This window comes from Chiloscyllium punctatum, chromosome 23 (assembly GCF_047496795.1).
Source record: "Chiloscyllium punctatum isolate Juve2018m chromosome 23, sChiPun1.3, whole genome shotgun sequence".
NCBI lineage: Eukaryota > Metazoa > Chordata > Chondrichthyes > Orectolobiformes > Hemiscylliidae > Chiloscyllium > Chiloscyllium punctatum.
In genome coordinates this window covers 23,183,859-23,211,412 of record NC_092761.1, presented here as the reverse complement: position 1 = coordinate 23,211,412, position 27,554 = coordinate 23,183,859, and the positions used below count along the sequence as shown (strand labels likewise).

General features: G+C 49.3%; 1 long non-coding RNA gene across 1 annotated transcript; it reads left to right on the top strand.

Moving 5' to 3' along the window:
- Positions 1-430: 430 nt before the first annotated feature.
- Positions 431-27,115, top strand: LOC140493966 (uncharacterized). The gene is made up of 3 exons (XR_011963810.1): positions 431-541; positions 22,210-22,346; positions 26,267-27,115. It is a non-coding gene; the product is annotated as an uncharacterized lncRNA (long non-coding RNA).
- The last annotated feature ends 439 nt before the right edge of the window (positions 27,116-27,554 follow it).

Genomic DNA, 27,554 nt, shown 5'->3' with positions numbered 1-27,554 from the left:
ATCATTTGCAATGGTGGGATTTGAACCTATGTCCAGAGAACACTTGCTGAGTTTCTGGATAAATTGTCACACAATAATGCCTCTAGGCCATCACTTCGCCTGCTCACAGTTTGTATATCCCAGTGCAACATGAATTAAAACTCTTTTTTCCAGCACAATTGTTTGACCCGGCATTCTGATGATGTGACTCAGTAACTTTCCATGTGGTATCCCTCACTGTGTGGGTCTAATTGCTGCCTCTGTCAGCGTCTCTCACTCTTGAAGCTACTCCAGATCATGAGCCAACAGAATTCTCCACTCCAGAGAGATGAGGCAACACAGGTCAGGATTTTCCAGATCTCTGTGGGCTCAGTGCCATTCTATATGTGTAACCCTCAAAGCATTCGTCTAATTGCCCATTCTGCCTATTTCTGTGTCCTCTACAGGTAATCATGAAGTTCCAGACTCAATAGATTTGCCAACTGCTGGTTGGGATGATGGTTGGTCAGCCAGAAAGACAAAGTCAGGGAGGTCGGGAGTCTTCAATAAATCCTGCTGCCAGGTAAGATCATTCCAGTGCACAGAGCAGAAAGTAATAATCAGCACGCCTGCTGCAAGTTTTGTTGCAATGAGACAGCATCGGGAGTTCCCAGTTATCAGTCCAGTCTTGTGCTTTCTTAGGGAGCATCAGAACAACTGAGGGGAAAGCAGGCCTCCCACGAGAGGGTGGTAATGCAGCCTGGGATCTTTCTGTTCCCTATTCCCTCTCCAACATTGTATCTATGGCTTGTATTGAGGACCAGTGTCTTCAATCATTCTAACTCCTATAACAGTTCCTATCTCTGTCATCTCCTCCCCTCTCACCAATTATTTCACATATTTGAAACCTCCAGTCCAGATGACCATCTGTATCGCTGTAACTTGCTTCAGTCTCTACAACATGCCTTGTCTCGATAGTCTCCTCCTCCAATAACTGGAGACATCGGGTCTGTTTCTGTGCTGCATGACTCTTCGGCCGAGGTTTCCTGAATGGAATGAGTCGGAATTGCCTGTGTTTGGCTCATATCCCTTCAAACCTTCTCCTCTCCATGTACCTGCCTGAGTGTCTTTTCCATGTTGTAATTGTACTTGTTTTTACCATTTCCTCTGGCAGTCCATTCCGTCTATGCACCATCCTCTGTGGATAATGTTGCCCCTCAGCTCCCTCTTTAAATCCTTGCTGTCTCACGTCACGTTTATGCCTCTATCTTTGGACTCACCTACCCTTGGCAATTCACCTTACTTAGACCATACATGGTTTCATAAACTTGTATAAGGTCACCCCGTGGCCTCCTCTGCCCAGGAAAAATATTGACGACAGAGTTACCAATATCTCCAACTCATGTACTCAATGCTCTCACCAATGCTCTCACAAGTGTGCCAATTGCCGCTTTCAACACCCTGTCGCCCTGTGATGCCAGTCAAAGGAACAATGTAACTGCACCCCTTGGTCTCTCTCTTTTCTACAACACTGTTCAGGGCCCAACCATTACCCGTGTTAGTCCTCCTTGGTTTGTCTGAACTAAATCCAACAACTGAATTAAACTCCATCTTTCATTCCTTGGCCCCTTCGTCTATCATTTTGGTCACATCTTGAGCAAACTCCAGTCAAGTTTGTGGGACATGTTTTCCCATGCACAAAGCCATGCTGGCTGTCCGTAATCAGGCCTTATCTTTCCAAATGCATGTAAGGCCTACCTCTCAGAATGACCTCCAACAACTGACCCACCCTGATGTCTCGCTCATCAGTCTGTAGTTCCCTGGCTTTCTCTTGCAGCCTTTCTTAATTAATGACACAACATTATAATCATAGTTGGAGGCATACCGCACTCCGCACTGTTCAGTTAACGCTAACCATACTCTAAAACAGATCTCATCTCACCTGCCTGTTCCTGGATCATATCCCTTCCAACTGTTCCTATTCCTGTACTAATCTAAATGTCTGTTAAACATTGTAATTGTCCCCAGGTTCTTGGGAAGTTCATTTCACACACAACCCACCCTCTGTGTAACAATGTGCCTCTCAAGTCTTTTTTTTTAAATGTCTCTCCTCTAAACTTAAAAATGTAGTGCCTTGTCTTGAAACTCCCCTGTCCATGGGAAAATACAACTCCCATTAACTCTATCTATCCCCCTCATGATTTTATAAACTTCTATGAGGTCATCTGTCAACATTCAGGTTTCAGTGAAAAATACCAACCTATTCAGCCTTTCTTTATACTGAAGCCTTTCCTACCCAGCCACATCCCAGTAAATCTCCTCCCAACCCTTTCCAACTTAATAATATCCTTCCTATAACTGGGCGACCAGAACTGGACACAGTATTCCAGAAGAGGACTCACCAATGGCCTGTATAATCTCAATGCGACTTCCCAACTCCTATATCCAAAGGACTGAGCAATGAAAGCAAGTGAGGCAAGCACCTTTTTTTAAACTATCCTGTCTCTCCATGTTACAAACTTCAAAGAATTATGTAGCTGAACCCTGAGGTCCCTCTGTTCTACAACACTGCTGAAGGTCTTGCCATTAATTGTATAAGCCCTACCCGGGTTTGTTGTACAAAATGCATTACCTCGCATTTATTCAGATTGAACTCCATCGACAGTTTTTCAGCCATTCACACCTTTCATCAGGATCCCTTTGTAATCCCAGAAAACCTTCTTCACTGTCCACAATGCCACCCTCCAGTCTAACAGCCTATCACACATAGCTCTCTATGATACAAATATCTCTGTTAGGGGCCCTACAATTTCTTCACCAGCTTCCCACAATGTCCTGAGATCCATTTGATCAGGTCCTGGGGATTTATCTACCTTTGTGTTTTAAAACCTCCAGCACCTCCTTTTCTATAATGTGGACTCATTTCAAGACGTTGAGTCATAGAGATGTACAGCACAGAAACAGGCCCTTCGGACCAACTCCTGCATGACGTTTCTCGTCACATTTGCCACAATTTTGCCAATATCCCTCTGAACCCTTGCTATTCATACACCCATCCACATGCCTTTTAAATGTATTTCTATCAGCCTCCACTATTTGCTCTGGCAGCTTATTCCATCCACTCTGCGGGAGCCAGTTATTCTTGAGGTTTCTTTGAAAGTTTCCCTCGCCTGGGGAAATGACCTTGTCTATTGACCCTGTCGATGCCCATCATGATTTTAAACACCTTTTATCAGGTAACTCCTCAGCTTCCCATGTTCAAGTGAAAACAGCCCCAGCCTATTCAGGCTTTTCCCTGAAGCACAAACCCTCCAACCCTGGCAACATCTTTGGTCATTTCTTCTGAACACTTTCATGTTCCACAACATCCTTCCGATGGCAGTGAGACCATAATTGCACACATTATTCCAATAGTGGTCAGGCCAAACACTGTTTAGTTCCTTGAGCGCCCCAGTCTTTATCCACACTAAGTTCCAAAGTGAAATATTTGTTTTGGATCTTGTAGTTTCACACATTGTTGCCTTCATTGATTATTAAGGAGACCGGGTTTGTCCCGAGCTCTTCTTTTGCTCTTAATACACTTGTAAAGTCTCTTTGGATTCTCCTTAACTTTCTCTGCCAACGCTATCTCGTGTCCCCTTTTTACATTCCTGATTTCTATCCTAAGTGTATTTCTACAGCCCCAATGCTCCTGAAGGGATTCCCTTCAGGAGAATCAGTTATATCAGTTATATCTGACATGTGACCCCCTTTTTCTTGACCACAGCCTCGAAACTCAGCCAGTGTTTCCTAATTCAGTCAGCATTCAGCTGCACACTAACAAGAACACACTGGCGCTGAACGCTCCTTTTATCTCGATTTTAAAATATTCCTACTTGCCAGATTTCCCTTTATCTGCAAATACTCTCCCCTGATCTACTTTAAAAATTCCTGTCTAATACTATCTTGCTCCATTGAATAACTTTAACTTGTGGACCAGGCCTGTCCTTTTCCATCGCTATTTTCAAACTAATACAATTGTGGTAACTTTCCAAAGTGCTCCCCCACTAACACCTCAGTCCCGTTCCCTACCTTGGGGAGGTCAGGTTTGGCCCCATTCTCCAGTTGGGCCACTTACATAATGACTGGGAGTTTTCGGAACACACTTAACAAATTCCTTCTAACCAAATGCTTAACTTAGTAACAATCCCAGTCCAGGTTTGGAACGGTTAAGATCCCCTATCATTACAACCCTATTATTCTAAGAGATGTCTGAAATCTCCTGACATATTTGCTCCTTCATCTCCGTTTGCCTATCGCTGTAGTCTGACCGTAGAAAACTAATGACCAATTTTTATTTCTCAGTTCCACTAATATCATTTAACTGGGTGATCCTACATGAATCCTCCCTCTAGTTACTGCTGGGATGTTTCACCCAATCAAACCCACCAGGTCTCCTCCTGTTTTGCCTCCTGTTCTCTCCTTCCTGTAGCATCTGTCTCTGGAACATTGAGCTGCTGGTCCTGTTGCTCCCTCAGCTGTGTTTCTGTAATATCTATGGGATCCCAATCCCATGTTCCCATCCATGCTCTGGGTTCATCTAACTTATCTGTTTGGCCTTTTGCATTGAAATAACTGCAGTTTAATCCACCACTTTTCCATAATTGTCTGCTATGTTCTTGCCTGCCTTGTACACTTATATTCCTCTGTTGAACCTATTTACCAGCCTCAACTTTCTTTCTGGCCTTATGACTCTTTGGCGTCACACAGCCCTGCCAGACAAGTTTAAATCCTCTCGAGCAGCTCCAGCAACATTCCCCACCAGGATGTGGGTCCCCCTCCTGTTCCCAGTTCAGGTGTATTCCCCACCCTGTCTACCTGTGCTGACACCTTCAGACATCCAGGGACTTGCCCACGAATGTCCCTGTATTCCTCAGTACTCCAGGAGGACCTAACATTCATGATGTATATCATTCATTTATTAGACTTCCCACAGTGCATTACCTCACAGTGACCAGAAGTAAACTCTGTCTGCCATTACTCTGCTCAGTTTATCATCTGATCGATATCAGACTGCAGCCTGAGTCCATCCCCCTCACTGTGGACAACACCCTCACCTTTCATGTTATCGACAAACCTACTAATGTTACCGTCTGCTTTCACATCCGAGTGATTAATGTCCATAATGAACAGCAATGGCTCCTGCACAGATCCCTGTGGTACATCCGCTGGGCAAAAGCTTTCAGTCACAAAACCAACCCTCCACCATGTGTGGAGCCAATTTACCAACTGACCTTTGATCCCATGGGATCTTCCCTTTTGGACCAGCCTTCCGTGTGGGACCTTGTCAAAGACCTGAATGAACTCCATATAAACCATATCATCTGCACGGCCCTCATCAATATCAGAGGACAGTCGTCTAACAAATCCATACAGACAATCCCTAATGAAATTGCGGGGGGAATCCGTTTTTGGTGGATACATTCTTCCTCTTTTTGCAGTTCTGTGTACTGCAGTGTGTTGTGGCCCTTTTGAACAGTGTCTTGATGCAACTTCTTTTGTGTGTGTTGAGGTGGTTGCTTTCATAGATCAGGACTTGGTCTGTGTGTGTTGCTTTCCTGTATACCTTTGTGGTGAATTCTCCATTCGGTGTTATCTGTACCGTCACGTCTAGGAATGGGAGTTGGTTGCCCTTTTCTTACTCTCTTGTGAATCGGATTGCGGTGAGTGTGGCCTTGATGATCCGGTGTGTGTTCTCTATTTCTGTGTTTTTAATGATTGCAAAGGTGTCCTCCACATATCTGACCCCGAGTTTGGGTTGAATTTGCAGTAAGACTGTTTGTTCTAATCTTTGCATTACCACTTCTGCTATGAGTCCAGAGATGGGTGAGTCCATGGGTGTGTCGTTGATTTGTTCATATATTTGGTTGTTGAATGTGAAGTGTGTTGTGAGGCACAGGTCCAGTAGTTTGAGTATGCCGTCTTTGTTGATAGGTTCAACGTCCTGTTGTCTGTTCTGTATGTCCAGCAGGTTGGCTATTGTTTCTCTGGCTAGGGTTTTGTCGATAGAGGTGAACAGTGCCATTACATCAAATGAGACCATAGTTTCTACCTTGTCTATGTGTATATTTCTGATGATGTCCAAGAATTCCTGTGTTGACTGTACAGAGTGTCTGGATCCGCTGATCAGGTGTTTCAGTTTCTGCTGTAGTTCTTTAGCCAGTTTGTGTGATGGTGTCCCTGGTAGTGATACTATGGGTCTGAGTGGGATGTCTGGTTTGTGAACTTTAGGTAGTCCATAGAATCTGGGGGTGTTGTTGGTTTCAGCTTTCATTCCCTGTCGGTCAAACCTGGTTATCTGTCCGTTTTTTATTGTAGGTTTCTCAGTGTGTTGTTTATCCTATTGGTGAGCTGCGGGGTGGGGTCAAACTCCACGCAATTTCATCCACAGATGCCTCAGGGAAAGACAACTGAATGAAGACATGCCACGACCCAAAGGACTAGCCACACTACCATACATCAGGAACATTTCCGAACTGACAGCCAGACTACTGCGACCACTAGGACTCATAACAGCACACAAACCAACAGCCATTCTCAGACAACAACTCACCAGGACGATGGACCTGACACCCAGCATGAGCAAAACCAATGTAGTGTACAAAATCCCATGCAAGGACCGCACAAAACACTACATAGGACAAACAGGAAGACAGCTAACGATCTGCATCCATGGACACCAACTAGCCACGAAACGACACGACCAGCTATCCTTAGTAGCCACACACGCAGATGACAAGCAACGTGAGTTCGACTGGGACAACACTACTATTATAGAACAAGCCAAACAGAGAACATCCAGGGAATTCCTCGAGGCATGGCACTCATCCACAGATTCAATCAATAAGCACATCGACCTGGAGCCAATATACCGGCCACTGCAGCGGACAGCTGGATATGACAACCGCAAGCGGCAGATACAAATCACTATAAATCCCGGAGGAAACAGCACAGAAGCGCTTCACAGGAGGCTCCCAAGCACTGAGGATGTCACCTAGACAGGGGACGAAACGTCTGCAACACAAATTCCCAACTCGGCGAACAGAACCACAACAACGAGCACCCGTGCTACAAATCTTCTCCCAAACTTTGAAGCCCTTTAGACTCTACTAAGCTCAGTCATGAACAAGCCACCATCTCTCTATTTCCTTTGCCTTGTTCAGTGTCTGCAACTTTCGCTGTATCTTCCAGTAAAGTTCTTTAGATACTGCAGGTCTACCTAGCTCCCCAGATAACCTGTTTCATCCCCTACAGCTCCCTCAATCACTGTAACACCCTCTGCTCTGTCTAATCCTCCCCTTTCCCACTGTCTTCCAGGCACAACGGCGATCCTGTAAGAGAGCAGTGTGGAATGGGATGTTATAAATCTCAGCTGAGGCTTGAGGCCTACCATTACCTGGGAATCACAAGGGGAGAGAAGCTGAGAGAGAGGAGCACAAAGTGGGAGAATATAAATCAGCAGCGAGGGTCAAGGCCGACTGGGACTTGGCGTTGGATATAAAGCAGAGCAGGAGGCTCGAAATCAGCACTGAGTCACAGAGGGAGTGACCGTGTGAGGGAGCAACTTGGAGCAGGAGCTTGAGGCTGACTCACACCTGGGAGAATATAAATCAGCCCTGAGGATCGAGGCCTAGTTGTACCTGGGAGTCACAGAGACGCTGACACTGTGAGGGCGCAGACTGGAGTGAGAGCTGGATAATGACATGTCCGAGGAGACACATCACTGTGTGTGCACGTGTCCCTCCATTGTTCTGTGTTTGTGTGTGTATGCGTGCGTATCCCCTTCCCTCGCTGTGTGTGTGTAACTCTCCTCACTTGTGTGTTTGTACCTCCCTTGCTGTGTGTGAGCATGTCCCTCCTTCACTATGTGTGTGAGCATATCCCTCCCTCACTGTGTGTGTGCATGTCCCTCCCTCGCTCTGTGTTTTTGTTTGTGTGTGCGTATGTCTGTGTGTCACCATCCCTCACTTTGTGTGTGTGTGTCCCCTCTCGCTTTCTGAGCAATGTCCCACCCTCGCTGTGTCTGCGTGTCTCAACCTTCTTGTGTGTGTGCGTGTCCAACCCTCACTGTGTGTGTGTGCGTGTGCCCCTCTTGCAGTGTGTGAGGGTGTCCTCTCCTCGCTCTGTATGTGTGTGTATGCATATCACTCACTCACTGTGTGTCTGTGTGTCCGTCCCTCGCTGTGTGTGTGTGTGTGCGTGTGCGCGTCCCTCTCTCACTGTGTGCGCGTCGCACTTGCTTTGTGTGTGTGTCCCTCCCTCGCTGTGTGTGTCTGTGTCCCTCCCTCGCTGTGTGTGCGTGTGTGTGTCCCTCATCGCTGTGTGTGTGTGTCTGCGTGTCCCTCCTTCACTTTGCGTGTGTGTGTCCCTGTCCCTCACTGTGTGTGTCCCTCCCTCGCCGTGTGTCTGCATGTATCCCCCTCACTGTGTGTATGTGTGTGTCCCTCCATCGCTTTGCATGTGTGTGCACCCTCTCAATTTGTGTGCACATGCCCTACCCCTTGCGGTGTGTGTGCTTGTCCCTCCTTCACTGTGTGTCCCTCTCTCGCTATGTGTGTGCGTGTCGCTTCCTCGCTGTGTGTGTGTGTCCCTCCCACGCTGTGTGTGTCCATGCTCCCTCCCTCGCTGCGTGTCTCAGCGTGTCCCTCCCTTGCTCTGTGTGTGTGTGTCACTCCCTCACTGTGTGTGTGTCCCTCACTCTCTGTGTATGTGCGCATGCATGTCCTTTCCTCACTGACTGTGCATGTCCTTCCCTCGCTGTGTCTGTGTGTGTGTCTCTTCGCTGCGTGTCCCTCCCTCACTCTGCGTGTGTGTGTTCCTCCCTCGCTGTGTGTGTGCGTGTCCCTCCCTTGCTCTGTGTGTGTGCGTGTGCGTGTGCGTGTGTATGTGTGTGTGTGTGTGTGTGTGTGTGTGTGTGTCCCTCCTCACTGTGTGTATGTGTGTGTGTGTCCCTCTTGCTGTGCGAGTGTGTGCTTGGCCCTACCTCGTTGTGTGAGCATGTGTCTCCCCCCTCGCTGTCTGGGCGTGTGTCCCTCTCTTGCTGTGTGTGTGTGTCTGTGTGTGTCTGTGTGTGTGTGTCACTCTCTCGCTGTGTCTGTCTGTGTTTGTGTGCTTTCTCATGCATGTGTCGCTCCCTCACTGTCTGTGTGTGCGTGTCCCTCCCTCGCTCTGTGTGTGCGTGTCCCTCCCTCGCCGTGTGTCTGCATGTATACCCCTCGCTCTGTGTGTGTTTGTGTGTGTGTGTGTGTGTATTTGTGCGTGTCCCTCCTTTGCTTTGCGTGTGTGTGCCCCCTCTCAATTTGTGTGCACATGCCCTCCCCCTCGTGGTGTGTGTGCTTGTCCCTCCTTCGCTGTGTGTCCCTCCCTCGCTGTGTGTGTGCGTGTCGCTCCCTCGCTGTGTGTGTGTGTGTGTGTGTCTCCCGCGCTGTGTGTGTCCATGCTCCCTCCCTCGCTGCGTGTATCAGCGTGTCCCTCCCTCACTCTGTGTGTGTCCCTCCCTCACTGTGTGTGTGTGTCCCTCGCTCTCTGTGTATGTGCGTGGGCATGTCCTTCCCTCGCTGTGTCTGTGTGTGTCCCTTCACTGCGTGTCCCTCCCTCGCTGTGTGTGTGTGTGTGTGTCCCTTCCTCGCTGTGCGTGTGTGTGTGTTCTCCCTCAACTTGTGTGTACGTCCCCCTTGCTGTGTGTGCGTGTCCCTCCTCACTGTGTGTGTGTGTGTGTGTGTGTCCCTCCTCACTGTGTGTGTGTGTGTGTGTGTGTGTGTGTCTCCCTCCTCACTGTGTGTGTGTGTGTGTGTGTGTGTGTGTGTGTGTGTGTGCGTGTCCCTCCTCAGTGTGCGTGTGTGTGTGTGTGTGTGTCCCTCCTCACTGTGTGTGTGTATGTGTGTGTGTCTGTCCCTCCTCACTGTGTGTGTGTGTGTGTGTGTGTGTGTGTGTGTGTCCGTCCCTCCTCACTGTGTGTGTGTGTGTGTCCCTCCCTCGCTGTGTATGTGTGAGTTACTCCCTTGCTCTGTGTGTGTCTCCCTCTTGCTCTGCATGTGTGTGTGTGGCCCTCCCTTGCTGTGTATGTGTGAGTTACTCCCTTGCTCTGTGTGTGTCTCCCTCTTGCTCTGCATGTGTGTGTGTGGCCCTCCCTCGCTGTGTGTGCATGAGTCTCCTCCTCACTGTGTGTGTGCGTGACCCTCTCTTGCTCTGTGTGTGTGTGTGTGTGTGTGTGTGTGTGTGTGTGTCCATGTCCCTCACTGGCTGTGTGTGTGCGTGCCCCTCTCTCGCTGTGTGTCTGTGTTTGTGTGCTTGGGCATGAGCGTGTCCATCCCTCTCTGTGTGTACGTGTCCCCTCTTGCTGTGAGTATGTGTGACCCGTTTACAGTGTATGTGAGTGTCCTTCCCTCGCTGCGTGTGTGTGTGTGTGTGTGTGTGCCCCTTCCTTGCTGTGTGTCTATGCGCGTGTCCCTCCCTTGCTTTGTGCGTGTGTGAGTGTGCCTCTTGCTGTGTGTGCGTGTGTCACTTCCTCGCTTTGAGTGTGTATCCCTCCCTTGTTCTTTGTGCATATCCCCACCATTGTGTGTCCGCATCGCCCCTCGCTGTGTGAGTGCCTGTCCCCCCTTGCTGTGTGTGCGTGTGTCCCGTCTCGCTGTGTGTATGTGCCCCCTCTCAATTTCTGTGCACATGCCATCCCCCTCACCGTATGTCTGCTTGTCCCTCCTTCCCTGTGTGTGCGCGTGTCCCTCCCTTGCGGTTTATGTGCGTGTCCGTCTCTCGCTCTGTGTGTTGGTGTATATCCCTCCCTCGCTGTGTGTGTGCATGTCCTTCCCTCCGTCTGTGTGTGTGTGTCCCACTCTCACTGTGTGTGTCCCCCTCTTGCTGTGAGTATGTGTGTCCCTTTTGCAGTGTATGTGAGTGTCCCTCCCTCGGTGTGTGTGTGTGTGTGTGTGTGTATATGCATGCGTGTCAATTCCTCACTGTGCCTGTGCGTCACTCGCACGCTGTGTGAGTTTGTGTGTGTGTGTGTGTGTGTGTGAGTTCGTGTGTGTGTGTGTGTGTGTGTGTGTGTCCCTCCCTTGCTCTTTGTGTATATTCCCCTCGCTGTGTGAGTGCATGTCCCCCCTTGCTCTGTGTGATTGTGTCCCTCCCTCGCCGTGTCAGTGCCTATCCCACTCACTGTGTGTGCGTGTCCCCTCCCTTTCTGTGCACATTTCCTCCCCCCTCGCCGTGTGTGTGCTTGTCCCTCCTTCCCTGTGTGTGTGTCCCTCCCTCGCTGCATGTCTCAGCACGTCCCTCTCTCGCTGTGTGTGTGTGTATCTCTTCCTCGCTGTGTGTGTGTGTGTGTACGTGTTACATGCTCACAGTATGTGTTCTTGTGTCACCCCTTCACTGCGTGTCCCTCACTCGCTGTGTGTGCGCGTGTCTCTCCCTCGCTGTGTGTATATATGTGTGTATGTGCGTGTCCCTCCCTCTGTGTGTGTGTGTGTGTGTGTGTGTTTGTGTGTGACCCTCCCTTGCTGTGTGTGCATATCCCTCCCTGGTTGTGTGTGTGCGTGCCTGTCCCTCTCTTGCTCTGTGTGTGTGTGTGTATGTGTACCTCTTGCTGTGCGTGTGTGTGCATGTGTCTCCCCCTCGCTGTGTTTGCGAGTGTCCCTCTCTTGCTCTGTGTGTGTCTGTGTTTGTGTGTCCCTGCCTCACTGTGTGTCTGCGTGTATCCCCCTCTCACTGTGTGTGTTTGCATGTCACTCCTTCACATTGCGTGTGTGTGTGTCCCCGTCCCTCGCTCTGTGTGTGTCCCTCACTCTCTCTCTCTGTGTATGTGCGCATGCATGTCTTTCCCTCACTGTGCCTGTGTGTGTGTCCCTTCGCTGAGTGTCCCTCCCTCACTGTGTGTGTACGTCCTCCCTCACTCTGTGCGTGTGTGTGTGTCCCTCTCTCGCTCTGTGTATGTGCGTGTCCCTCCCTCGCTGTGTATGTATGACTTTCCACGCTTGCTCTGTGTGTGTGTGTATGTGTGTGTGTGTGTGTGTGTGTCCCTCTTGCTGTGCGAGTGTGTGCTTGGCCCTCCCTTGTTGAGTGAGCATGTGTCTCCCCCCTCGCTGTGTGTGTGCGTGTCCCTCTCTTGCTGTGAGTGTGTGTCCCTCACTTGCTCTGTGTGTGTGCGTGTCCTTCCCTGCCTCACTGTGTGTGTGTTTGTGTGTGTGTGTCACTCTCTCACTGTATGTGTACGTTTCACTCCCTCGCTGTTTGTGTGTCCCTCGCTCGCTGTGTGTGTGAGTGTGTGTGTGTCCCTCCCTCGCTCTGTGTGTGTGTGTGTGTGTGTGTGTGTGTGTGTGTGTGTGTGTCCCCATTGCTGTGTATGTGCGTGTCCCTCCCTCGCTGTGTATGTGTGACTTTTCCCCCTTGCTCTGTGTGTGTTTGTGTGTGTTTGTGTGTATGTGTGTCCCTCCCTTGCTCTTTGTGTACATCCCCCTCACTGTGTGAGTGCATGTCCCCCCTTGCTGTGTGTGCCTGTGTCCCTCCCTCGCCGTGTCAGTGTGTGTCCCCTCTCACTGTGTGTGCGTGCCCCCTCTCACTTTCTGTGCACATTTCCTCCCCCTCGTCATGTGTGTGCTTGTTCCTCCTTCCGTGTGTGTGTGTGTGTGTGTCCCTCGCTGTGTATGTGTATGTCGGTCCCTCGCTGTGTGTGCCTGTCCCTCCTACACTGTTTGTGCATGTCCTTCCCTCCCTAGCTCTGTGTGTGTGTGTTTGTGTGTTTGTGTGTGTCCCTCCCTCGCTGTGTGTGCATGTCCCTCCCTGGATGTGTGTGTGTGTGTGTATATGTGACTTTCCCCCCTTGCTCTGTGTATGTGTGTGTGTGTCCCTCTTGCTGTGTGTGTGTCCCACCCTTGCTCTTTGTGTATATCCCCCTCACTGTATGTGCGCATCTCCCCTCGGTGTGTGAGTGCATGTCCCCCCTCGCTGTGTGTGCGCGTATCCCTCCCTCGCTGTGCCTGTGCGTATCCCCAGTCGCTGTGTGTGCGTGCACCCTCTCAATTTCTGTGCACTTGCCCTCCCCCTCGCCGTGTGTCTACTTGTCCCTCCTTCCCTGTGTGTGGGTGTCCCTCCCTCGCTGTGTGTGTGCATATCCCTCCCTCGCCGTGTGTGTGTGTGTGTCCCTTCCTTGCTGTGTATGTGTACGTGTCATATCCTCACTATATGTGTTTGTGTGTCCCCCCCTTCACTGCGTGTCCCTCCCTCGCTGTGTGTGTGTGTGTGTGTGTGTAAGTGTGTCTCCTCCCATGCTGTGAGTGTGCGTGTCCCCCTTGCTGTTGTGTGTGTGTGCGTGTCCCTCCCTCGCTGTGTGTGCATGCCTCTCCCTGGCTGCGTGTGTGCGTGTCCCTCTCTTGCTCTGTGTGTGTGTGTGTGTGTCCCTCTAGATGTGCACGCGTGTGTGTGGCCTTCCCTCTTGTGTGTGCATGTGTCTCCCCCTCGCTGTGTTTGTGAGTGTCCCTCTCTTGCTCTGTTTGTGTGGACCTCCCTCGCTGTGTGTGCATGTGTCTCACCCTCGCTGTGTGTGCGTGCGTGTCCTTCCCTCGCTGTGTGTGTGCGTGTGCCTCCCCCCTCGCTTGTGTGTTTGCGAGTGTTCCTCTCTTGCTCTGTGTGTGCGTGTTTCTGTGCGCGAGTTCCTCCCTCGCTGCATGTGTCTGTGTTTCTGTGCTTGCACATGTCCCTCCCTCACTGTGTGTGTGCCCCCCACTTGCTGTGAGAATGTGTGTCCCTCTAGGAGTGTATGTGCGTATCCCACCCTGGCTTTGTGTGTGTGTGTCCCTCTTGCTCTGTGTGCGTGTGTCACTCCCTCGCTCTTTGTTTGTGTGTGTATGTGTCCCTCCATTGCTCTTTGTGTATATCCCCTCATTGTGTGTGCGCATCCCCCCTCGCTGTGTGTGCGTGTCCCTCCCTCGCTGTGTGTGTGCGTGCCCCCTCTCAATTTCTGTCCACATGCCCTCCCCCTCGACATGTGTGAGCTTGTCCCTCCTTCGCGTTGTGTGCGTGTCCCTCCTTGCAGTGTATGTGCGTGTACCTCCCTCGCTGTGTGTCTGCGTGTATTCCCCTCACTGTAAGAGTGTGTGTTTGTCCCTTGCTCTGTGTTTGTGTGTATGTGTGCGTGTCCCTCCTTCGCTTTACGTGTGTGTGTCCCCATCCCCCGCTGTGTGTATGTGCGCATTCCTCCCTCGCTGTGTGTGTGTGTGTTCCTGTCCCTCGCAGTGTGTCTGTCTGTATTCCCCTCACTGTATGTCTGTTTGCGTGTCCCTCCCTCGCTTTGTGTGTGTGTGCCCCCTCTCAATTTGTGTGCACATGCCTTCCCCCTCGCTGTGTGTGTGCGTGTCCCTCCCTCGCTGTGTGTGTGCGTGTCGCTCCCTTACTGCGTGTTTCAGCGTGTCCCTCCCTCGCTGTGTGTGTGCGTGTCGCTCCCTCACTGCGTGTCTCAGCGTGTCCCTCCCTCGCTGTGTGTGCATGTCCTTCCCTCTCTGTCTGTGTGTGTTTCCCTTCACTGCGTGTCTGTGCGTGTCCCTCCCTCGCTGTGTGAGTGTGTGTGTGTATCTCCCTCGCTGTGTGCGTGTCCCTCCCACGCTGTGTATGTGCATGTCCCCTCCCTCACTGCGTGTCTCAGCGTGTCCCTCCCTCGCTGTGTGTGCATGTCCTTCCCTCACTGTCTGTGAGTGTGTGTGTGTGTGTCCCTTCGCTGCATGTCTGTGCGTGTCCCTCACTTGCTGTGTGTGTGCGTGTCTCTTTCCTGCTGTGTGTGTGCATGTCCCTCCCTCGCTGTGTGTGTGTGTGTGTGTGTGTATGTGCATGTCCCTCCCTCGCTCTGTGTGTGTGCGTGTCCCTCCCTCGCTCTGTGTGTGCGCGTGTCCCTCCCTCGCTCTGTGTGTGCGCGTGTCCCTCCCTCGCTGTGTGTGTGCGCGTGTCCCTTCCTTGCTGTGTATGTGTGTCCCTTCCTTGCTGTGTATGTGTGTCCCTTCCTTGCTGTGTATGTGTGTCCCTTCCTCGCTGTGTATGTGTGTCCCTTCCTCGCTGTGTATGTGTGTCCCTTCCTCGCTGTGTATGTGTGTCCCTTCCTCGCTGTGTATGTGTGTCCCTTCCTCGCTGTGTATGTGTGTCCCTCCCTCGCTGTGTATGTGTGTCCCTCTCTCGCTGTGTGTGTGTCCCTCCCTCGTTGTGTGTGTGTGTCCCTCCCTCGCTTCGTGTGTGTGTGTGTGTCCCTCCCTCGATTTGCGTATGTGTCCCTCCCTCACTGTGTGTCTGCGTGTATTCCCTCACTGTGTGTGTGTGTGTGTGTGTCCAAAATTTGCACCTTCAGTGAATTGGCCATCATAAATTGATTGTGGTATTCAGGAATGTGTGGTTTAAATAAGTTCACCACGAGAAATTCAGGGTTTAATGTATAGGTAGAGGGGTGGGTCTGGGTAGGATGCTCTTCAGAGTTTTGGAATGGTCTGGTTGGGCCGAATGGCCTGGTTGCACACGATGGCGATTCTATTCAGGTTATCGTCCAGCACTGTCAACCATCCCCGTCTCTTACACCTTGCCTTATCCCCAGTATTCTCCTCAACACAGTAATCTCCTCCAGACTCTAAAACACTCCTTGCCTATGTAACCTTCTCCAGTCCTTACAAAGATCGATATGTCTGTCACCTCTTCCTGCTTTTAGAACCCTCCCTATAACTATTACCATTTGGTACAGCACTCCCAATCATTGTTCCCTCTTGAAACTCCCAGAAACATTTGTATCTCTGAAAACTCATCTGGACTGTCTCAACTTCCCTTTGACAGTTACATGCTGAGACCTGCTCTATATCAGTGAAGAAATTAAGTCTTGGCAACAACTCGCTGTTATAATCTCCCTCCAGCCTTACAGCACTGAGGATCAGTAGAAGCTCTTTTCAAACTGACAGCCATCCCTGTGTCTGTAATCTCCTCCACTCCCCATAATACATTCTCTCTGAGCTCCTCTGTAGTCCACTAAACACTCCCTAACACTGTCTGTATCAGTATAACCTTCTCCAAAACACACAACCTTCTCTATCTGTGTAAATCCCTACACAGGACCCTATCCCTCTCAGCTCCGTCTAACAATACAACTCTCGATGTCTGTGTATTCACCTTCAGCCCCTACTCTCCTCCCGATCTGTGTAACCTTCTCCATGCATTTTTGCTTCAGTCTCTTCAACTGTCCCTGTCAGTGTAACCTCTTCCAGACGAGAAAACTCTCCTCTTTTTGACTTACTCAGACCACACAACCCTCACTATCTATAACCTACTCCTGTCTGAGAAACCTACTTCTGCAGTTGCTCCAACTCTCCATAAGCTCCTGCAGCTCTTACATCCCTCCCTATCTACCAAATCTCTTCCAGTCCCTAAACACCAACAGTCTGTGGAGACCCGACCACCATCCCTATCAGTGTAATCCTCTCAGGTCTCTGCAGTAATCCTGATCTGTCGAACTCACTCCATGCCTGTGCCTCTCCCAATCCGGTCCCTACAAAATGCACTATCTATTTAACACCCTCCTGTCACTATCACCCCCATGTCAATGTAAGCTCCTCCTGTGTCTCCACCATCTACCCATCTCCATAACCTTGTCCAGCTCTTACACCACTATCTGTTTAAACGTCACCCTCCTCTACAACTTCCTCCTGTTTGTGCTATGCTCCCTTATCTGTGAAACTGTTTCTGACCAAAATTGCTATCCCAGTCTCTGAAAAGAAATCCAGATTCCACAGCCTCCATAACCCCCAGAACCTAATCCTTCCTATGTCTATAAACATCGTTAGTCACGATACCCTGCATATCTCAGTTTGTTCTTCCAGTCGATACAAATATCTTTATCTCTGTAATCTGCTCAGCTCCCTAAAACAGTCCCTGTCTGTGATTCAGCCCTGGCCTACAAACATTCTTATCCCTGTAAACTTCTCTATCCCTCCCAACATTCCCAACTCCATGAACCCCTGTCAGCCCTACAGCTCTCCACATTTCTGTAACCTCCTGTGGGTCTATGGTCCTCCCTCCCTGTGAAATCACCTCCAGTCCCCACACCCCTCCCAATCTGGGTCCTCTGCTCCAGATCAGGCCATTGCTGTCTCTGTAAACACCTCCACTCCTGACAACTCTTCCCATTTGTGTAACCTCGTTCAGACCCCATACTCTCCAGCTTCCTGAATCCTCTTCCTGCATTGCAACCAAAACCATGTTTGTGTAACAATCTCAAGTGCTTAAACCTCCCCAATTCCGTAACCTTTTGCAGTCCTAACAAAACACCTAAACTATGAAACCGCTCATTTCCATACAATCCTCCCTCCCTCCCTCCCTCCCTCCCTCCTCAAATGCCTTCATCACCATGAAACCTCACAATTACTGAAGCCTCCTTTTGGCACTGCAAACCTCCTAATATCTGCAAAATCCTCGTGTCCTGATATCCCTCCCTATCTCTGTAACTCCCTCCACCCTCCAGTGTCATTCTGGGGAGCATGGGAGAGGAGAGAACGTTTGTAGAGTTTGGACCATATTACGGAGGTAGAATTCTGGGAATTACAGATTTAGTTTTATGTCTGTGGTGTGCAGATTATTGGCGAGGACTCTAAAGACAGGATATACGACTACTTGGAAAACCATAGTTAAATTAGCCACAGTCAGTATGGGTTTGTGAGCGGTCAGGTCATGCCTCACAAACCTTATTGAATTCTTTGAGGATATGGCAGAATATGTTGATGGCTCATTCAGAAAAGAAGGAAAATTGGGATACAGGGAAATCTGTCTGTCTGGATACAGGATTGGATGGCCCAGAGAAGACAGAGGGTGGCAGCAGATGGACAGTATTGAGCCTGGAGCTCAGTGACCAGTGGTGTTCTGTAACAATCAGCTCTGGGACTCTGCTCTCTGTGAATTTTGTAACTGACTTGGATGTGGATGTTGGAGAGTGGGTTAGTAAGTTTGCCAATAACGTGAAGGTTGGTGGATTGGTGGGGAATGTGGAGAGCTGTTGTAGAATGCAATGGGACATTGGCAGGACACAGAGCTGGGCTGGAAGTGGCAGATGGAGTCCAATCTGGAAAAGTGTGAAGTGATTCATTCTGGAAGGTCAAATTTGAATACAGAATACAGGGTGAAAGGTAGATTACTTGCCAGAGATCATGGGGTCAGTGTCAATAGATCCCTCAAAATCGCCACGCACGTTGGTAGGGTTGTTAAAAAGGCACTTGTTGTGTTGGCTCCCCTTAGAAGGGGATTGACGGTAAGAGCCGTGAGGTTTTACTGCATTTTTATAGGGTCCTGGTGAGACCACACTTGGAATATTGTGTTCAGTTCTGGTCCCCTGTTTACAGGAAGGATGCGCACGATTTAGCGAGCGTACACAGGAGATTTACCAAGATGCTGCCTGTAATGGAGGGCAGTTCTTACAAAAAAAGGTGAGGGAGCGAAGGATTTTTTCATTGGAGTGAAGAAGGGGGCGGGGCGACTTTGTGGATGTGAACAAGATGATAAGAGGCACAGAGTGAGTGAATAGTCAGAGACTTTTCCTCCTTTGGCATAAATGGCTATTACAAGGGGGCGTAACTTTAAGGTGAATGGAGGATGGATAAGAGAATAGAGAATTGTAGGTGGTTGGATGGACTGCCAATGGTGGTAGTAAAATTAGGCACATCTGGGACATTTAATAGAATCTTGGACAGACACATGGATAATAGTAAAATGAAGGGTATGTAGTTTATTTTGATCTTACAGTTGGATAAAAGGTTGGCATGAAATCATGGCCGAAGGGTCTTGGGCTGAACTGTTCTGTGTTCTGTGTTCTGTCTGGTAAACTGGGTAATAAGCTCAGATCAGTGTCAAAGGATATGGCTTTCAGGAGGAGCTCGTGAACTGGATACAAAATTTGCTTGATGGTAGGAGACAGAGGGTGGTGGGAGGCATGTTGTTTTTTTTCTGGCTGGAGACATGTGACCAGCGGTGGAGTGGGTCCACTGTTGTTTGTCATTTGGATAAATGGTTTGGATGGGAATATTGGTTTCCTGGTAAGTAATTGTTTTGTGTGACACTGAAATTGGTGGTAAAGTGGATAGTGGAGAATGTTATCTGTGATACAACAGGATGAACAGTACTGCTGGGATAGTGGGCTGAAGAATAGCAGATGGAGTTTAATTAGATAAAGGTGAGGTGTTCCATTTTGGTGGAACAAACCAGGGTGGGACCTGTACAGTTATTGTTCGGGCCCTGGGTAGTGTTTTCAGTCAGAGATCCAGTGACCCAGGTACACATTTCTTTGAATGTGGTGTCCCAGGTAGACAGGCTGGTGAAGAAGGCATTTGGGATGGTTACCTTCATTCGGGAGAGCATTAAGTGTAAGAGTTGGGATGTCATGTTGTGGCTGTAAAAGACATTGGTGGGGCCACCATTAAAACATTGTTGATCAGTCGGAAGAACTCATCTAGTTCACTAACCTCCTTTAGGGAAGGACATCAAATATTCTAACCTGGTCTGGCCAACATGTGACTCCAGACCCACAGCAATATGACTGACTCTGAGCTGCCCTCTAGGTAATTAGCAGAGGGGCCAAATAACGTTGTTCCAGGCAGTGACACCCACATCCCATGAATGAATAAATAAAAATACCTATGTCCCTCCGTACCTCTGCAAACCCCTCCAGCTGCAGAAATCCGTCCTGGCTTTGTAACACCCTGACCACTCTCTGTAACACTCTCACCACCTCCAGCACATTCATCTCTCCCTGTTCCTATCGTGTCATTAAACCTTGACAATGATTCCCCTTCCCACTGCCCTCCTCCTGCTAGCAGACCCATTGCAATTTCTCCTAAAACACTCTCTCACTTCAGGCTTTTAAGTACTTTTTGGTGATCTTCTCAGCCTCATAATCTAGTATGATTCGTTTTGTCCTGAGTAAAGGATCAGTGGGAATTTCTTGCTGAGGTTTTTACTGTTTCAATTGAATGTCCTTTTGTTGAGTATTTTGCATTGTCCCTTCAAATATTTTCCACTGTTCATTTACAGGCACATATTTCAGTCTGTTTCCCGCGTTTACCTTGGTCAGTTCTCCTGTCAAACTCATGTAATTGTCTATTTTTATTTCTAGTTGCAGATTTCCTTTCTGTGAATCACTTTAAAACTTTATTTATTTTAACTGCACTTTACCACATTTCCCGAAGGATCTCTGCAGGTGACATTACTCATTCACTAAGTTTCATTACATGGTCGCTCTGCGATAGTTATGTCCCTTAACAGTTGCACAATGTGTCTTTCAAAGAAACACTGAAAAAAAATTCACCAAACTCATCTTCCAATATCAATGGTGACTGTGTGATTGTCCCAGATTATACAAATATTGAAGTTTCCCAAAGTTATCACAATGTGTTTGTTAAAAAAATTCCAATGAGTTCGTGTGTAATGCAGTGCTGAACAATGGAATGCTGTTCAGTGGCTAAAACTGTTCTGCTGCTTGTGACCTTGGCAAGTAGTAGCCAGAATGTACATTCAGACTGACTCTACTTCATGATCTGAGGCCAAATGCTTTCTCTGTAATGCCTTTGTTATCCATTATTGTTATCGTTGCCCATTTTGCCTGAGTTTGCACAAGATTACAAACCACTGAATATTTTTGTTCACCCTGTATCCATGTCTCCCTGGTGTCTAAACCTCTTTTATCTCTGTGTCACAAATACTTCGACCATATTGCAGCAACGTTGTCCGTTTAAAAAAAAAACATAATATATTCTCTTCCACAATTTTCCGTCACAAATCTATTTGCTGATGTACAATTTTAGATGAGATTACTTACAGTGTGGAAACAGGCCCTTCGGACCAACAAGTCCACACCGACCCGCCGAAATGCAACCCACCCATACCCTTACATTTACCCCTTACCTAACTCTACGGACAATTTAGCATGGCCAATTCACCCGACCTGCACATCTTTGGACTGTGGGAGGAAACCGGAGCACCCGGAGGAAACCCACGCAGACACGGGGAGAACGTGCAAACTCCACACAGTCAGTCGCCTGAGGCGGGAATTGAACCCAGGTCTCTGGCGCTGTGAGGCAGCAGTGAGAACCTCTGAGCCACCGTGCCGCCCCGATAAGTCAACACTGACCCTCCGAAGAGCAGCCCACCCAGACCATTCCCCTACACCTAACACTGTGGGCAATTTTCCATGGCTAATTCACCTAACCTGCAACTTTTTGGACTGTGGGAGGAAACCGGAGCACCCGGAGGAAACCCACACAGACACGGGGAGAATGTGCAAACTCCACACAGACAGTTGCCTGAGGCGGGAATTGAGCCCGGGTCTCTGGTGCTGTGACGCAGCAGTGCTAACCAATGTGCCATCGTGCCGCCCTCAACGTAAAAATTTTAGTTAAACTCTGTCTCCTCCTGTTCCTTTCTGCTTGTCTTCAGTCACATTCCCATGCTGCTCCCATACTTCACCTTTCTTCTGTGGTTTTGGAAAGATCCTTTCACTTGAATCCTGTCCCGGCATCCTCTCTGTCAGTTTAATGCCCTGTCCATAAACCTACCAACATGATTGGCCAGGACACTGCTCCTAGCACAGTTCCAGAGGGACCATCCTAATAGATTTTTTTAAAATCAGGTATGGGATGTGTGAGTCTCTGTCTGACCAGCCTTTATTGCCCAGTCCCAGAAGCCCTTGAACTGAGTAGCTTGCTCGGCCATTTCAGAGGGTAATTGAGGGGCAAACCCTTTGCTGTGGGGATGTCGTGCAGACCACGTGAGGATGGGCAGATGTCCTTCTCTAAAGGACAAGTGTTTGGATTTGTTGTACATCAGTAATGGTTTCATACTTATTTGTGGATTGTTAATTATTATTTTTAAAATTATTGATTTCAAGTGTCTCCTTTTCAGATGGCGGGATTCAATCCTGCCTCCCCTTAACATTAGCTGAGGTTTTGGATACATTCTCTCGCAATAATACCACTAGGCCATTACTTCACCTGCTCACTGGGTGCTCATCCCTGAGCACTGATACCAGGGCATCATGAAGCTAAACCCATTCTTCCGACACAATTGTGTGATCCTGACATCTTCCAGCAATCTGGGACTATTACTTAATATCGCTCCATTTTCCAGATCTCTGTGGGACTCTGTGCCATTCTCCATGTGTAACCTTCACTGCATCTGTTTAATTTCCCATTCTGTCTATTTCTCTGTCTCCTGTAGGTACTGAGGAAACTCCTGAATCAATAGCCTTCCCAGCTGCTGGGTGGGTCGTCCCTCACCTCATTGAACGCAGTTGGTCTGCCAGAGAGAGACAAAGGGAAAGGAGATCTGGAGCGTTCAATAAATCCAGTGGTGAGGTAAGGTCACCCACAGTGCACAGAGCAAAGAACAATGAGAGGGCTCCAAACATCTGTTAACACAACATGACATAGATACAGTGCTGGAGGGGAGTACAGTACACACACACACCCCAGGTTCAATCACCACCCCAATGTAAGTTCTGTTATATTAAAACTCACTTCTCTGCAACAGTATATCTATGGCATGTCTTGTGGTCCAGTGTCTTCGATAATTTTTAATCCTGTAACAGATCCTATCGCTGTAACCTCCTCCTTTCCCGATAGTCCCTCCACATATTTGAATTGTGCTGCATTCCAGACTACCATCCCCATCGCTGTAACTTGCTTCATTGTCTACAACATGCCTTATCTCGGTAGTCTCCTCCTCCAATAAGGTAAAAACATGGACTGCGGATGCTGGAAACCAGAGTCTAGATTAGAGTGGTGCTGGAAAAGCACGGCAGGTCAGGCAGCATCCGAGGAGCAGGAAAATCGATGTTTCAGGCAAAAGCCCTTCATCAGGAACAGAGGCCGGGAGCCTGCAGAGTGGGGAGATAAATAAGAGAGGGGTGGGGATGGGGAGAAAGTAGCATAGAGTACAGTAGGTGAATGGGGTGGGAAAGAAGGTGATAGGTCAGAGTGGAGGATGGGGGAAGGTAGCAAAGAGTACAATGGGTGAATGGGGGTGGGGATGGGGGTGATAGGTCAGAGACGAGGGTGGAATGGATAGGTGGGAAGGGAGATAGGCCATTAGGACAGGTCATGAGGGCGGTGCTGAGCTGGGTGGCTGGAGGTGGGGTGAGATGGGGGAAGGGGAAATGAGGAAACTGGTGAAGTCCACATTGATGCCCTGGGGTTGAAGTGTTCCGAGACGGAAGGTGAGGCGTTCTTCCTCCAGGCGTCGGGTGGTGTGGAAGTGGCGGTGGAGGAAGCCCAGGACCTGCATGTCCTCGGCAGAGTGGAAGGGGGAGTTGAAATGTTGGGTCACAGGGCGGTGGGGTTGATTGGTGCGGGTGGCCCAGAGATGTTCCCTAAAGTACTCTGATAGGAGGTGTTCAGTCTCCCCAATGTAGAGGAGACCGCATTGGGAGCAACGGATACAATAAATGATATTGGTGGATGTGCAGGTAAAACATTGGATGTGGAAGGCTCCTTTCGGGCCTTGGATGGTGGTGAGGGGGGAGGTCTGGGCGCAGGTTTTGCAATTCCTGCAGTGGCAGGAGAAGGTGCCAGGAAGGGAGGGTGGGTTTTTGGGGGGCATGGAACTGACCAGGTAGTCACAGAGGGAATGGTCTTTGCGGAAAGTGGAAAGGGGTGGGGAGGGAAATATATCCCTGGTGGTGGGGTCCGTTTGGAGGTGGTGGAAATGTCGGCAGATGATTTGGTTTCTGAGAAGGTTGGTCGGGTGGAAGGTGAGCACCGGGGTGTTCTGTCCTTGTTACGGTTGGAGGGGTGGGGTCTGAGGGCGGAGGTGTGGGATGTAGACGAGATGCATTGGAGGGCATCTTTTACCACGTGGGAAGGGAAATTCCGATCTCTAAAGAAGGAGGCTATCTGATGTGTTCTGTGGTGGAACTGGCCGTCCTGGGAGCATGTATGGTGGATGTGGAGGTATTGGGAATAGGGGTTGGGAATTTTGCAGACGGTAGGGTGGGAAGATGTGTAATCTAGGTAGCTGTGGGAGTCGGTAGGTTTGTAAAAATTGTCGGTGTCAAGTCGGTTGTCATTAATGGGGATTGAGAGGTCCAGGAAGGGGAAGGAATTGTCTGAGATGTTCCAGGTAAATTTAAGGTCAGGGTGGAATGTGTTGGTGAAGTTGCTGAATTGCTCAAACTCCTCGAGGGAGCACGAGGTGGTGCCAATGCAGTCATCAATGTAGCGGAGGAAGAGGTGGGGAGTGGTGCCATTGTAACTACGGAAGATGGACTGTTCTACGTAGCCAACAAAGAGACAGGCATAGCTGGGGCCCATACGGGTGCCCATGGCTACCCCTTTGGTATGGAGGAAGTGGGAGAATTTGAAGGAAAAATTGTTAAGGGTGTGGACAAGTTCAGCCAAATGAATGAGAGTATTATTGGAAGGGTTCTGTTGTGGATGTCGGGAGATGAAGAAACGGAGGGCTTGGAGGTCCTGGTCATGGTGGATGGAGGTGTAGAGGGATTGGATATCCATGGTGAAGATGAGGCGTTGGGGGCCTGGGAAACGGAAGTCTTGGAGGAGTGGAGGGTGTGAGTGGTGTCTCAAACGAATGTGGGTAATTCCTGGACTGGGGGATAGGACAATGTCGAGGTAGGTAGACATGCGTTTGATGGAATAGGAGCATGCTGAGAGAATGGGTCGGCCAGGGTGGTCAGGCTTGTGGATCTTGGGAAGGAGATAGAACCGGGCAGTGTGGGATCCCGGACAATAAGTTTGGACGCTGTGGGTGGGAGATCTCCTCCTGAGGTGTTGAGGTTCTGTATGGTCTGGGAGATGACGGTTTGGTGATTGGAGGTGGGTCATGGTAGAGGGGGTGGTAGGAGGAGGTGTCTTTGAGTTGGCATCATGGCTTCAGCGGTGTAGAGGTCAGTGCACCAGACTCCCACTGCACCCCCTTTATCTGCTGGTTTGATGGTGAGGTCGGTATTGGAGCAGAGGAAGTGGAGGGCTGCACGTTGTGAGGGTGAGAGGATGGAGTGGGGGAGGGGGTAGATAGGTTGAGGCGGTTAATGTCTCGGTGGAAGTTGGAAATGAAGAAATTGAAGACAAGTAATCGGCCAGCGCGGGGTGTCCAGGTGGATGGAGTGTATTGGAGGCCGGCAAAGGGGTCCTCAGAAAATAGGTGGGAGTCTTCATTGTAAAAGTCAGCTCTGAGGCGGAGGTGATGGAAGAAGTGTTCGATGTCACGGCGTGTATTAAATTCATTGATGTGTGGACGGAGGGGGATAAAGGTGAGGGCTTTGCTGAGGACTGATCATTCGTCCTCAGTGAGGGGATGGTCAGGGGGAATGGTGAAAAATCGGCAGGACTGGGAGCTACGACCAAGCGTAGGTGTGGAGCTGGGGGAGGCGACGGCGCCTGGAACAGGAGTGGGTGTGCTGTTAGGGGGAATGGGGATGGAGTCATGAGCAGGGGTGGTGTTCCCCTCAGGGTACTGGGGGCAGGGATGTTGACGGTGGGACTTGGGGGTGATGTCAGCAAAATGCAGGTGAGTGGCGTTGGTGGGGCAGAAGTGGTGGCAAACACGGCAGTGGGGGGGCGTGGAAGTCACTGAGTGTGTGACATCAGCGATGATGTGAGGGGCGGAAGTGATGTCACTTGTGGTGTATGAGGAATTGTGAGGGGCGGAAATGGCATTTACTTTATTTTAACCAATAATTTCCTGTCACAAATCTGTTTGACAATGTCATATTTTAATTAAACTCAGTCCCTTACTGTTTCTTTCTGTTGGTCTTCATCCACATCTCCATGGTGTTCTAATATTTCAACCTTTCTCTTTGGACTTGGGAATATCCATTCACATCAGACCTGTCCCCCTCCTCATCTGTGCCCATTTATAGCACACTGCATAATCCTGATACCTGGGGAGCCTATCCCAATAAAATAGCTCAGTCCTCCCTGAGTACTGGTAGCAGTGCTCACTGGTCAGAACCACTTCTGATGATCTCATTGTGTGATCCTGATCCATTCCTGCACTCTGCTGATATCACTGTCTCTCTCCATGTGGTATCCCTCACTGTGTGCGTCTAATTGCAGTCTCTATCAGTGTCTCTCACTCTTGCAGCTACTCCAGATCCTGAGCCAACAGCATTCTCCACTCCAGAGGGAAGCAACTGCGCAGGCCAGGGACGGAGACTGGGTATTTCCAGATCTCTGTGGGACTCAGTGCCATTCTCCACGTGGAACCTTCATTGCATTAATCTAATTTGCCATTCTGTCTACTTCTCTGTCTCTTGCAGGTATTTCTGATGTCCCTGACTCAGCAGAATTCCCAATTCATGAATCGTCCATCACCACATTGAAGACAGTTGGTCAGCCAGAGACAGATGGAGAGGGAGATCTGAACCCTTCAGTAAATCCTGCAGCCGCTAAGATCACTCACAGTAAACAACACAGGGAGGAGTTAGTGGGCTTTAATTCAGACCCTGAGGGCATGATGTAGGAACAATGCTGGGCAAGGAACATGAGAAAATTCTCAGGCTTCATTATCATCATCTTGCCTGTAAATTCATCTGTTCCACAGAACCCTCCCTATGTCTGTCAGTTTCTCCATTGTCTGTTTCATCGATACCACTTCCCCTATCTCTATCAGCCCCTACAATCCTGCTTATCCCTGTAAGCTCCTCATATCAGTAAAACTCTCCAAGTTTCTGCCTTTGCCTTTAATCCCGGGTTCTGTCACATCTCTTCTTTACTGGAAAAAAAACAACTCTTCAGTTCCTTTCGCCATCCTGGTCAGTGTAGTCCTTTCCAGACCTGAAAAACCTCCCTGTCTTAGTGACTGTTTTGACCTCCTACTACCTTCATGATCTCTGTAACCTTCCCGTCACGACAACAAAAAAGCTCTTTTCCTTAGTAACCTCCTCCAGCTGTGAGACTCCTCCATGTCTCTGGGCACAAAGCAGAGTGACCCTGCTTCTCTCATAAATTAGTTTCTCAATTCTAATGATGACTATCAACTCTTCCTGTCTCTAAAACGCACTCAGTCTCTGTAAACTCTGCTGGTCCCGATTGATGGAATTTCCTTCGGTAACAACAAACCTTTATACCTTAAATCTCCTCCAGACGCGACCACAGTTTATTTCTATAACCTCAATGAGTGACAGAGTCATAGAGATGTACAGCACGGACACAGACCCTTCGGTCCAACCCGTCCATGCTGACCAGATATCTCAACCCAATCTAGTCCCACCTCCCAGCACCCGACCCATATCCCTCCAAACCATTCCCATTCATATACCCATCCAAATGCCTCTTAAATGTTGCAATTGTCCCAGCCTCCACCACATCCTCTGGCAGCTCGTTCCATACACGTTCCACACTCTGCGTGAAAAGATTGCCCCTTAGGTCTCTTTGATATCTTTCCCCTCTCACCCTAAACCTATGCCCTCGAGTTCTGGACTCCCTGACCCAAGGGAAAAGACTTTGTCTGTTTATCCTATCCTATCCATGCCCCTCATAATTTTGTAAACCTCTATAAGGTCACCCCTCAGCCTCCGAAGCTCCAGGGAAAACCACCCCAGCCTG